Below are 13667 nucleotides of genomic sequence, written 5' to 3' on the forward strand. Positions count from 1 at the left end.
ATGGTATGTACACCTAATAAGTGTTCACCTGCTTCTGAAAAGTTTACAAAAATGAAGGAAAAGTATCTAATAAAAAAGTGCAACCTGAAGGCTATGTTGAAATGTAAGTACTTAATAAAAGATATTCCCTTTACCATTATTATTATTATTATTATTATTATTATATTATTATTATTATTATTATTATTATTTGAAGTTTTGTAGTTTGATTAATAATGATAATGTATTTGATAAGCAACATTGATATGTTAATGACAATATAATTGTTAAAAAAATATTGTTTCAATTCAGCCAAAGACCTGTGTGAGATTGAGTCCCAAAGAAGCGGGCCGACCGAGGCAGAGCGCGGGGTAGTGCGTCTCCGTGACGCCATGCCGGAGAAGATAGCGACGTTCTGCAAGGCACACCTTTCCAGTCTTCTCCATATGGACGACCACAAACTCGACGAGATCGTTCAAACCCACGTTACCGACCATAACGCTAACAAGAAGAATGCCACCACAATACTCTCTAAGAAGAAAGGTAATTACTTGGGATAGTAAGTGTATATGAAAGATTAAGACAGCATAATGGTAATAACCAGTTTAAGCATTCAGGGATAACCGAAGGGAAATTTTCACGCCTGTGAAGTAAATGTCTAAAATGAGAACTCTGAAATCATGTACACACATCAACAAAAGCTTTTGACTTTGGATATTACAATGATTTTGGGCAAATTCAATTGTGTAATGTATACAGATTTATTTTTTGCTCGATCGTGTGTTACCAATCCAGTATTCACAATTTCTTCTCTCTCCTTCCAGAGCGCAGCGCTAGCTCGACCGCGTTATCGAAGGAATTGGTGTACGCCATGAGTAAGTTTGTGGACTACCTCTCCCAATCAGAAAACCTCAAGACCGAGGGCATCTTCCGCAAGACTGGCAACGTGGCCCGCCAAAGACTTCTCAAGGGTTTGGTTCTTGGAAATACTGGTGACTTCAACCTGAACGATAACACGTTCTCCCCCCACGACGTGGCCACCGTCCTCAAGCAGATCCTCTCTGAGATGCCCGACCCTCTGCTCACTCACAAACATTACGAGGCTCACCTCAAAATAGCTGGTAAGTAAAAGTCAAGAAAGTGATTGTTCATGTCATGAATAGCTGAATGGTGTTGAGAATGATCTATCATAGAAGTAAATTAACTTAGAAAATAAATACATCAACATGCTTATATTCAATTGATTCCAATATTTAAAGACCGTTGAATTCATCTCCATTTCAGACATGACCAAGTTGTGTGTTTCGGAGCAAGAGGAAAAGCGCGCACTGGAGAAGCAAATCAAGTCCCTTCAGATGCTGATGTTGCTGCTGCCCCAGGAAAACGCCGCATTCCTCGAGACCCTCCTAAAGCTGCTGCACCGCACCGCAAGCTGCCCAGAGAACAAGATGACCGCCACATCCCTCGGTGTCGTATTCGCACCTAGCATCGTCTGTCCCCGAAAGCTTTCCGCCGAGGGCCTTCAGAGCGCCTCTGGAACCCTGAGCAACGCCGTCACGCTGATGATCGAGAATACGGATTCAATCTTCAAAGTCCCCCGCGAGATTGCAGCCGACGTAGCTAACTTCTGGCAGGAGAGGGAGAACCCGAGCATGGAGCTGCTCGCCGCTCAGGACTGCAACGAGGAGGACCGCGCAAATATACAGAAGGCGAAGGTGAGAACAATGGCGATGTACCATGTTGATTATTATATAATGGTAGTTTATTTAAAATTGGGTTGAACAGTGCAAATTAAGCCGCCATCATTAATTGGATATTTTTTATCAAACAGCATATTTTTTTTCATATTGGGAAAATGCTAGAAACTGTATGAATCAGATTATATTCACCCAACAACTACGTTGAATATCAAATGTTAAAAACATATGTTAAAACGTTGAATTATACTCTCAAAATATATTACTCCAAAATTTATTTGTTAAAAGTCTTGAAGGAAAAGGCAGACGTGATAACTGATGTGAACCACCAATGTTGTATTTTCCAGAACCGCAGCTCGAGCGCCGTGAACACCGTACATGTTCGCGGAGAGAAAGTCGCCTGAGGAGTACAAATGCGCACAGGACACAAAGACTGTCCTGTCTCAGCTGATTGCCCATGTCCATTCTGCAAAGAAACTCCTTAAACCTTTAAACCGTGTCGGCAATGTGCAAAAGAGCACCAAGAAGGGAAACCATTCGCGCAGTAGGTCCTTCGGCGAATCAATAAAGGTACGCACCAGATAATGCTTAAATTGTTACCTTAACATGAACATGAAAGATATAATCATTCAAACGGATATAAACGTGTATTCAGTTTGTGAAAGTAATATGTAGATAAAACATAACTCAGAAATATATTCATAGAACGCATACGTTCTTGCTGTTTTAAAAAAAAAGATTGGGATAAAGTTACGAAAAACAATTATTTAAAGTAAGATTTTAGTAATCTTTGCATGTGTTAAGCATAAGCGATTTGTTTATTTGCAAAAAATGATTGCGTTATTTAATATTTCCTTATTTCATCCTCTAGAAGCACCTCCCCCTGCTGTCGAATGTCAAGTTACATAACCTGCGCGACGACGAAGAATTGAAGTTAAGCGTGACTTCCCCTGTCATCACCGAAAACAGCGTCGCCAACATCACATACTTAAATACCCCATACAATAAATACACACCGTCCTGGTAGGTACACATGATAAAGATATCGATAACATTAAAATAGACATTTAAACAGTATAACAAATTTAGCACTTACTGTTTTTTAAAGAAATCAGAAATATTAATTACATTTAAAAAAACAAATTTATTATACGATAACAAGATTTATTCCGAGGAGAAGAAAATACGATGATTGTGATAATAAACAAATTTAAATGAGTGGGACTGTTTTGAATCAACTATTGTTTCTCCTTGCAGCGTCACAGTCAAGCTGTCCACATCGTCGACCTTGGTGCATCTACATGAAACACAGAGTTCCGCTCCTTCACGCAGCCCGGCTATGCGCTCATGGAACCATCACAAGACCTATGTCGCTCGTGTCATCCATCACGCAGGCGGTGAAAACCGTCCGGATCTCAAGAAGAGCATCAATGATCCCGGGTTCCATGTGTTTCATAGTGCTTGTTGCTACATGCACTGAAACCACGCCTCGAGTACTTGTGTTTGAGTGTTGAACGATTATGATATATTGAGAAGTAATTACTTTCACTGCACTGCCTTATTGCTAAATGTGCTCAAATTAACCTGTCTGGCAGTCAGGATTCGAAGAAGAATTAGACACAAGCTTAGTGTTATTAAAAGTATTTCAGTATGCTGTTTAAATCATACTGTTAAATTGTGCTACTTAGAAAACGTCGCGAAATCAAGCATTATAAGTGTAATGACGATGGGAAGTCTAGTAGCTAGCGCCATGGTTTCTTTATCATGAGACCATATATTGTATGTAATATATCTCTCACCCCCCCCCCCTCTCTCTCTCTCTCTCTCTCTCTCTCTCTCTCTCTCTCTCTCTCATTTTGTTTAAAGTTATGTTGAAATAGTGCTAATAAATAATGTATTGCTATAGATACTTATTTAAGATTCACCATTATGGTACACAAGCTATGTATGTGTATATATTACTATATTAAATATGAGTGATATTTACCACACAAAAATAAAATATAGAAATATACATTTTTTTTCTTTTGTTGATCAGTTTGAATGTGGAATTGAAATAGTTGACCAGAAAAGATGGACGTGTACCTTAAACAACGTTTCATACTTTTATGAAACAGTCGAGTCAATGATCATATTTATACTATATTCCCCATTTGTTTTGCTAACACTTTCGACCAGTGTTATTTGGTGAATGTGTTCGTGCACTTTTCAATTTAAAGAGAGTTCTTTCGTGTTTACTGTTTTTACTATTAACATTTGAAACATAACTACATTAATACGAATTTATTGATAACTGCATATAAACTGTTTGCACTTAAAACACAAGAAAATAATAAGCAAAAAAAAAAATGAAAACTATTTCTCGACACACCGGAGTAGGACCGACAGTCTACTACGTCATCGGCTATTAAAAGCTGTGCGAATGGGGCGTCCCAAGAGTAGCCGCGTCTTTTTTTTGAAGAAGTGGGTATTTAGAAAAATAAAACGGAATACCAATAAATCGCGCGAAAAACAAACATAAAAGAAACAGAATATCTGTTGATTTTAGTGCAAGACTGTAGTATTAGTTATTCACACGTGCTCACGACTTCACGGTGTTTCATTGAATTATAATTCATCTACACACCAAAGACTCAAAATTGAATTCATTCTTTGATTGTACTTAGATTTCCAAGCTTACATAATTGTTTTAACATGAAGTTTTATTTCTTTGCCTTAAAGTCATACTTGAATTATTCAGACTAATAAACTTAATTACCAGCAGAATGCATTTTTATTATAACAAGAAATAATCTTTAATTTCAGACATTTGTTTTAAGTGGTTGTAAATTAATTTTAATTACATAAAAGTCTAGTCTAGACGAGAGACAACCTGTCCATTGTTTACCTCTCGTCTTAATTGGCATCAGGGTCTCACACACACACACACAGTTGGACGGACTGACGGTCACACTTATATACTGCACTTACCTGGCGTTAATTGCCACTTTGTGTTCTTAAGTGATAGGCTTGATAGGCACTTAGTCTATTGTTTTCATAAATTGACTTGACGAAAGTGTGTCCTTTTCCTGTTTGTCTGTTAATTGATATTACTGACTTTGTTTCTATATAAACTCCTTGGTTTTCTTGTCACTTCAGTCTTAAAGAAACAATCATTTTCAAGTACTTCAGCTAGTAGCAAAAGCCCTTCAATCTATATTGAGCACAATTTGTTTTGTTACATTGCTAAAGATACTTGTTATAGGGCTTGTTTAATTGTTGGAGGTGTAAAAAGTTTCTAAAGAGTGCTAGTGTTTGGATTTGAGAAAAAAATAAATCATCTGAGTGACTGCCTAATTCTAATTTAATACTTAGTCACACTGAACCTAGTTCAGAATGTATGTACACCTAATAATGTTCACCTGCTTCTGAAAAGTTTACAAAAATGAAGGAAAAGTATCATAAAAAAAAGTGCAACCTGAAGGCTATGTTGAAATGTAAGTACTTAATAAAAGATATTCCCTTTACCATTATTATTAATTATTATTATTATTATTATTATTATTATTATTATTATTATTATTATTATTATTTTGGTTATAAAATGGGAAAAGCAGATTTATGGCCTCTTCACTTCTCTTGTGTACATGAAAGAAATATTGACAAAAGCAGAATTTTACAACCTGACTTTCATACCCAAGATCTCCAGTTTGAATTTTATGGAGTCAATTACAGCTAAATGTGACCATGCATAAAACAACGAAATTATCTTAATATGATGGCGGGTCAAATTTCAATGATACAATTCTCTTTGTTACATTTGAATAATGAAACACTGTAATTTGTATGCAACATTCAGAAACTGAGAGTTCAACTTTTGATGGTGGGCCCCGAAGAGACCCAGTCATTAAGTCTAAATGTTACAAAATCTTCAGTTAAAGTTGGTTAAATACACTAAATATTTTAACTTGATTAGGGCCCAAAGATCAAGATAAGGCAGTAAAATTATCAGTTTGCATTGCAAGACAAAGAGAATCAAGCAGAATGTTTAGTAGACAATACATAATAAACAATAATAGATAAGGTCTCTGAAGATAAGATCTATACAATTAATTGAAGTCTATAAAACAATGATAATACATGTATATGCCATTATATGGATGGCAATTTTATATCATCCATTCGTGAGCAATTAAGTAGACAAAACTGACTTTTTTTTATAAAATACATGTAATTAAAGCGCTTCCATCTTTTCAACTTTGTCCCAAGGTTGTAATTACCTACCACAGTTGATTTCAGATATTGATTTATAATCAGCTTCAAACAGTCTCCAATGTTTAATGAATACATTACAATTTATGACTTTTTTCCATGTAAGAAAGACTTCATACATCTTTTAACAGCCTCAAATTTCCATACCATAATTAAACTAATATATTAAAATTCAATTTAATTTGTAAAAAGTACAACCTAATCCTATGTAACAGTACATTAAAACATTTAAATTGCCATTTTAAATCTTTATTACATCCAATAAAGTACAAATGATGTGACTCACAGGTAAGAGTTGTGTGGTTAACAGCATCTTGGCTACATGTACAATATCCCTCTCACTTGATGACACTGTATAATTAATTTTATTCCTCATTCGCCCAAGATGTCCAGTTTGTTTCCTACATGTTCACTGTATGAGTGTTGTCATCAGCGAATCATGGCCATTGTTTACATGAGCTGTGTTCCTATCTATTGATGTGGTGATGGCCTTACTCTCTCTCTCATTCAGGTGTGCTTTAACCCTCAACTTGGTCGTACCATTTATCTGGTGAGGGAGTTCAGCATTCTCTCATACAATTTCAAGCTCTGTTACATCTTTGTTTATATCAACTTACAACTTGAGCTGAATTAAAACCTCCAGTGAGGCTATAAAATGTTGGCTACCTTATTTAATGACATACCTTAGCAAGCAATTTTATAGGTAACTGCAGGCTACACATTAAACATAAAATGAATGGCTCAATTTAAAAGGCCGGTTTCTACCTATAGTGGCTAGTGGTCATTTCCATTTTTCTCAAAATTGGTGATGGGTCAAGTGACAATAGCAATTTGATAACCAAATGTCAACCATTTTCATTGTTAAGGTATAAAAATACGCTGCAAAAGATGTGGTATAATCCAATTTCTGATTTTGTCACACTTGAGACTGCAGCCTGTCTGAGGGAAAATCAATGGGTGATGATAATTATTGCAAAATCAATACAACATGTTGAAATATTATTATAAACCTCATCAATTCTGCAATGGGTTCATTAGAGAATGATGAGAACACAAAGCTTGTAGGATTTATTTGATGTAAACCGATCAACCATTAATTTTTGTGATTTTCTGACTCATACACCTTGCTACTTAATTTGGTTGAAAATGTCAAGAGAAAGAGAAAGGTGTTTCCTACATGTACATACAGTAATGAAATACCAACTCACAGCTTGACATATGTATGTTAATGATGTACTATTAATAGTATATGTCATTATTTCAGCCAGAAGCTACCACAGTAATATATACAAGGGCAAAAATACAAGAGTACAAACAGCATTACTAATGCATGAGAGATGAATATTTAAATGTAAAGTGGTGAGATTTAAGGACCATTATTTTGTGATCCAGTTACAGTCATGACCAAGATGTGTAATTTAACCATTGAGGGGAGTGCATATTTTATACAGCATGAACTTCTGAGACAAAGAAAGCTGCATTTTACATGAACAAGGTGCATTAAATTGGCTGTCTAGTCTAAACTTATGAACAAAAAGAACAATGACCAAAACATTTTTCTTATCACCGTATATATACAGCACTCAGCACTCTTTCATATTTTAAAATTGCAATCTTCATGGACCTTATAGGGAGATATTACCACCATGACCCAGTTGTAACCCTGACCCTTTTGAGCCCCCTCTTTAACCACATTTTGACCACCTCAAACTGTAGAAAATGAGTTTTCATGGACTATATTATGAATGCTATTTTAAAACAAGATTGTAAGGCAAAAATTTATATAGTTTGTTGCCTGACTGACATAATGTTAAAAAAAAAAAACGAAAAATACCCAAACCTATTTTTTGGTGTCCGCGATAGGCATATTTTTTGGAATAAACAGATAAAATAAACAAAACAAAATTGTTGCCAATTGAAAATGAAGAACAGTACCATTTTAAATCTGCTGAATTTGTTTTCAATTCAAAATTTTCAAACTTGAAAAGGATATTTTATAAGGAAATGGATAATTAAATACGAACTTTTAAAATTTATTTCTTGTGTGTCTAAATGGGAGTCAAAGAATGACAAAACTTGTACAACGTAGATGTCATTTGATCTTGATACAATTGTTTACCAATGACAGGTTCGGTGTTATATAGCATCTATTAACCAACCTTCCGAGCCGAGCCTTGCATGACTAACGACCCAGAAAAACAGAACTATTTTACGATTAACAAACATGTTACGGAGCAAACAATGTACAAGTTTGTATCATTCTAAACAAAACATTTTGCTGATAGCGTAATAGGTTAATGGGATGTTTTACAACACATTGTTTATCAAAACATAAATTTATTAGATATGTGTCAATTTACAGCCATATTCGTTTACAATTTCTACCAATGACATGAAAAAAACATCAAAATGCAATATGGCAGAAAAAAAAGATAGGTGGGATTTGTGTTATAAAAAAGGGTCACAAGGAAGGGAGTAATTGCAAACAATGATAGGCTTGGTTAAAAAAAATGAATCTACTGGTTTCAAAATATTCGTGCAGTGCAACAATAGTTATTTCTTTTTGTCAAAACATACATGCAAAAAATGCTTATATTCGAATACAATTTTGACATCTATCAATCTAACTCTCACACATTTGTTGCCATTATCCATGAGGATTAAAATGGGCTTTACTGGCTAAGCCATTTATATCATCTGTACAAATATGGGATAAACGGGCATGACTAAATTGTATGTATCACTACAAGTTACAAATCTTGTTAAATTGGGCTTTGCTGTAATTTATTAACTTTTCCTACCTGTCATAAACTTACACTGGACATACAGGTCGGTTGCTATGAGCAAATATTTGTAGGATCACACTTAACATCATGGTTTATGGCCTATACAAAGTTTATGTACAATCCATGTCAGCAACAGACTAAGCTACAAAGTTGCCCACTTAATGACAATTAATCGCCTGAGAAATGGCTTCACGATTAATTCATTTTCAGTCCTTAGAGATATAAATGTGACCAGGACATAAATTCGCCATTATGCAACCAATTTTGTAAAAACATGTATTGGAAAATAATATTTCAGGTAGTAAATAGTAAATGCCTGGCAACGTTGATGTTGAACACAATGGTGTATCAGGTGGGACAACACTGAAAAACAGCATTAATTTTATAGATAAGTCGCATAAAAATGACTTCTTTACATTTTTTAATTAATTTATTATATTAAAAAAAAAAATGACAGTAACAACAAGATAATCTTTCTAAAAAATATCATCAAGTTTGTAATAGGGAAAGAATCAAATAAATTTCTTCCTTTGGATAATGATCACACATAAATAGCATTTTCAGTTATCATACTCACTACCGGGTATACCCTTTCATTTTTAATTTAAGGCGTGTCTGCAAAAAATTGTAATGATATTGAAGAGAAAACTCAAATTCTAGGTAAATTTTTTTATTACAAACTTTAGATACTGATAATTCAATATAAAAGCATTATTTACAAACTTGAAAATCACAAAGGCCTATACTTGTCATAATTGATGTTTAAATTGGTAAATATCAAATACATCATGCACACATTGATGGTAATCTTGACATATCAATCTATCGTAAACAATCTAATTGGTCATGCAATCATACATTCTTTGGGTACAATAAGTTATTAAAACCAACAAATCTGAACAAAGTCAAATATTTGAATGAGACTTTAACAATACAGAATCTGGCTATTTTTCCTCACAATAAGCCCTGTATACTCTTAGTCAACAGGCAGGTAAATATCCCCATACATGAAACTTTGCTCTTTTTCGACAGATGAAATAAAGGATATCGCTTAACATCTAAGTTGAAACTTTAATAGAAAGTTTTATAAGGCAGTAATTGTCCATTGTTAGAGCCATTAAGTTGAGAGAGGAAATAATTAACATTTTCAAATATGAACAGAAAGGCACGTCTGTTTGAGCAGGAGAATAAACAATTTTTGCACTATACTTTCCCCCTTTCCATGGATGTTATTAATTGAAATCCAAGACAACCTACAACATAACTAAATGAACACTTTGATAAAGCCATGTACATTGGCATTTCATTTTTTCATGTCTTTTTAAATGGCAAATAATGGTTCCACTCATTTAGCAATGTGATTTAAATGTCATTTTCCACACTTCTAATAGGTCACCAGAGCATGTAGTTTATTCTACCATGTTTTTGCTTGAATTATTTATGTTGGTGCTTTGTTGGCGACATACAACTTCACAGTGTTTTGTTAGGAGACTGAGAGACAAATGGCATATATATATAGGTACAGATTACAGTAAATTTGGTATACACCTGCTACATTTACAGAAAAGATTTCCATTTCAAGAATATCATGATTTCTGTAAATCAAGGCCGTGTATAACCAACCCCCTTACCCTGGTCACAGTGTTGTTCCAAGTCCTCCTTCACTTTCTACTCAACTCTTGGGTAACAAATAATATTAAACTATTTTGTGAGTCTGCATACTGATTAATGCCAATTTTAGAGTTTCTGAATACCACATTTCCACTCATGGGTACTGCTTAAAAAGCATGGAATACCACATATCACAAAGTGCAGGTTTCAGCTTCAATCAAGTAAAGGCCAGCGCCACCATGTGTAGTACCGGTAACTAAATTGATGCTGGAGATAGCGTTTTATGTTTAAACAGAAATCATGCAGAATGTTGTACCCTTTCAAAATTTCAACCATGATATATATATATTTATTTTTTTATTATTTTTGCTAAAATTCCATATATACTGTAAACAGTAATGAAACATCATTGAGTATCATTTAAACAAGAGATGTTAGTGAAACATTTATGCCCCCTTGGGAGCCAAATTGTTAGTAGGATTTGGACACTTAAATAAAATATGGACAATCAGAAAACCTTTTTTCAGCTTACAGTCACACTGACCTTGACCTTTGACCCACTGACCTCAAAATCAATAGGGTTCATCTGCTGGTCATGACCAATAAGCCTACCTAGTATGAGGTCCCTGGGTCAAAGCGTTCTCAAGTTATTGATCGGAAACCGTTTTTCATGTTAAGGTCACACTGACCTTGACCTTTGACCCACTGACCTCAAAATCAATAGGGTTCATCTGCTGGTCATGACCAATACACCTACCAAGTATGAGGTTCCTGGGTCAAAGCGTTCTCAAGTTATTGATCGGAAACCGTTTTTCATGTAAAGGTCACACTGACCTTGACCTTTGACCCACTGACCTCAAAATCAATAGGGTTCATCTGCTGGTGATGACCAATACACATACCAAGTATGAGGTCCCTCGGTCAAAGCGTTCTCAAGTTATTGATCGGAAACCATTTGGTATTCCGACCGACCGACAGACAGACAGACCGACCGACCGACCGACCGACCGACCGACATGTGCAAAACAATATACCCCACTTTTTTCAAAAGGGGGCATAACAATAAGTTTACATTACAGTTGATGTCAACACTCTTCCAGTTCTTCTACATCAATCAAGGAGTGTAACTCAACAATCATAAAAGCTTTGAGTATGGGACTCGCTACAGACTACACTAATTCATAATCTCACTGTGGATTGTTATAAATTTGCTCGAAATTGCTTCTTACGTTTTTAACACTGCATGCTTAGATTACACATTCATCTTTCAAGGAAATGTCTTTTAGATGAAAAATACTAAAGCTGGACTCTCACAGATTAAACCGTTTTTACAACTTTTTTATTTTTTGTCTTGGAAAGAGCATTTTTTTGTGTCAGTATCTGCAAACCAATGACTTACGATTGCTTACAAAAGATCAGAGCGCAGATTTGCATATTTCCGTTCGAAAATTAATGTTTTATGGCTTAAACCATTACTAATGGTTTAAGAAAAATGCATAAAACATGAAGCATAAAACATGAACTTTTTAACTTAAATATAAAGATCACCGAACTTATTTTTTGTCAGCAGTCTTATATCACTGGTTTCCATGGATTTTCGCAAAAATTGTCTCATTCCAAGACAAAAAATAAAAAAGTTGTCAAAACATTCAATCCGTGAGAGTGCACCTTTAACTTACTTAAACTACCAGCAAGGCCACAATTTGACCTTGAATATGTCAAGCTTCAAAGAGCATAAGTCTTTGACTTCACGGAGCCTTTATGAGCGAAACTTGGACTCACCAAGATCAAGCCACTACTTGACCTCTGCGTCTTCTAAAAGAAATAGCCAGTCTATACAGATCAGTTTCCCAAGAATTGTACAATTTTAATGCATGAAAGAACTTACTGTTTTTTGCTGTTCAATTCCAAAGTTATTTGTTGCTTTATTTCACGAATTTTGCATATAATTAAATATACACATAAAAACCTACTGCAATGTAGTTTACTTAAAAGAACATTACATGACACAAAGAGTAACTCTGTTGTCAACAAATATCATCTTTCTATTATTCACAACAGCTAGCATCCCTAAAGCACATCAGAGCAGTCAAAATGACAGATGGCCGTCCACATCAGACCTATGGTCACACCTCTTATCCACTGGCGTTTTAGGATACAGACGACAGAAGTGAGAAGAAAGAGAAATATGGCAGACATAATAAACAGTGATAAAACATACCTCGTTTTCTTTGTCGGAGTCATTCGTCATCTCCTCTATATCATCTTTCATTTCAGCGCTGCTTTCTATCTGTACCATTTTCGGAGAATTATTATTTACGTGCATTCCAATCACTTGAAAACTTCCCATTCTAATATTCGCGACTGGATTGTACAAACTCAACCCATTGACATGCATTTCTTCTGCTGTTATAACTGTGAATTTGTGTGTGAAAGACAACCGTATGTTTAAGACAAGCAATGAAACATATTTGCCATAAACCTAAATCACTTTTATCGAAATTCCTAACAAATTGTACGAGTGTGGTAAACTTGACAAAGATTTTAACTCGACTGCTGTTGTTGACTATTCTATACACAGCCAATACCCGGATGACGCGACGGTTCAGTAAGCTCGCGCGCAGGTAAATGTCGCGCTTGATTGGAACGCAAATAGATGTTTAATCCATATCTGATTACCCGTAACCGATTAAAGGTAATGGGAAATGTATTGATTCAATTGTTCTAACATTTCATGTGAGAATTTTTTTATTGTTTCAAATTTGACTTTTTAATCTTTGGTAGCCCACTTTTAAATGAACATGTTTTCAAAATTATTAATAATTTATTTAAATTATAGTATGTTTCAGATACCAGGTAATGTAAAGTTGTTGTGAACTTGTAAAGTTTAATTTCATTTTAGGCTCAGGGGCAATTTTATTTGGACTGAAAAAATAATTTCTACAAGTGACTTTGACCTTTGGATGCACATTATGTTAGGTGTTGCACCTTACCACAGGGGCGTAGCTAGGGCCTAAACAACTTGTAGGCCCGATGATTCTATGTGAGTTTGGGGACTTTTATATGTACATTACACACACTCAATAATACTTCCAATGATTACAATAAAACAAAGTAATACACCCTGCAGTTTAAATAAACACCAGACTTGCTTTCGTTAAAATAAAACAAACTTTTGACTTGTTCAAAGTGTTTGAGTAGCTATTAGTTTTTGTTGCATTTTTGGGTTATTTAAATTTTTCCATAAAGGTTGTAGGCCCGGGCCTACAAGGCCTTTATGTGGCTACGCCACTGTACCAGTAACCATGTTGCTTTCCCAATCTTTAAAGCTGCTGCACTCTCA

At 34.9% G+C, this 13667-nt stretch overlaps 1 pseudogene; it reads left to right on the forward strand.

Annotated features, from left to right (window-relative positions):
* On the forward strand, positions 1-2981 carry LOC128216166 (rho GTPase-activating protein 19-like; annotated as a pseudogene).
* The last annotated feature ends 10686 nt before the right edge of the window (positions 2982-13667 follow it).

The sequence above is a fragment of the Mya arenaria genome, chromosome 2, assembly GCF_026914265.1.
Source record: "Mya arenaria isolate MELC-2E11 chromosome 2, ASM2691426v1".
NCBI classification, from domain to species: domain Eukaryota; kingdom Metazoa; phylum Mollusca; class Bivalvia; order Myida; family Myidae; genus Mya; species Mya arenaria.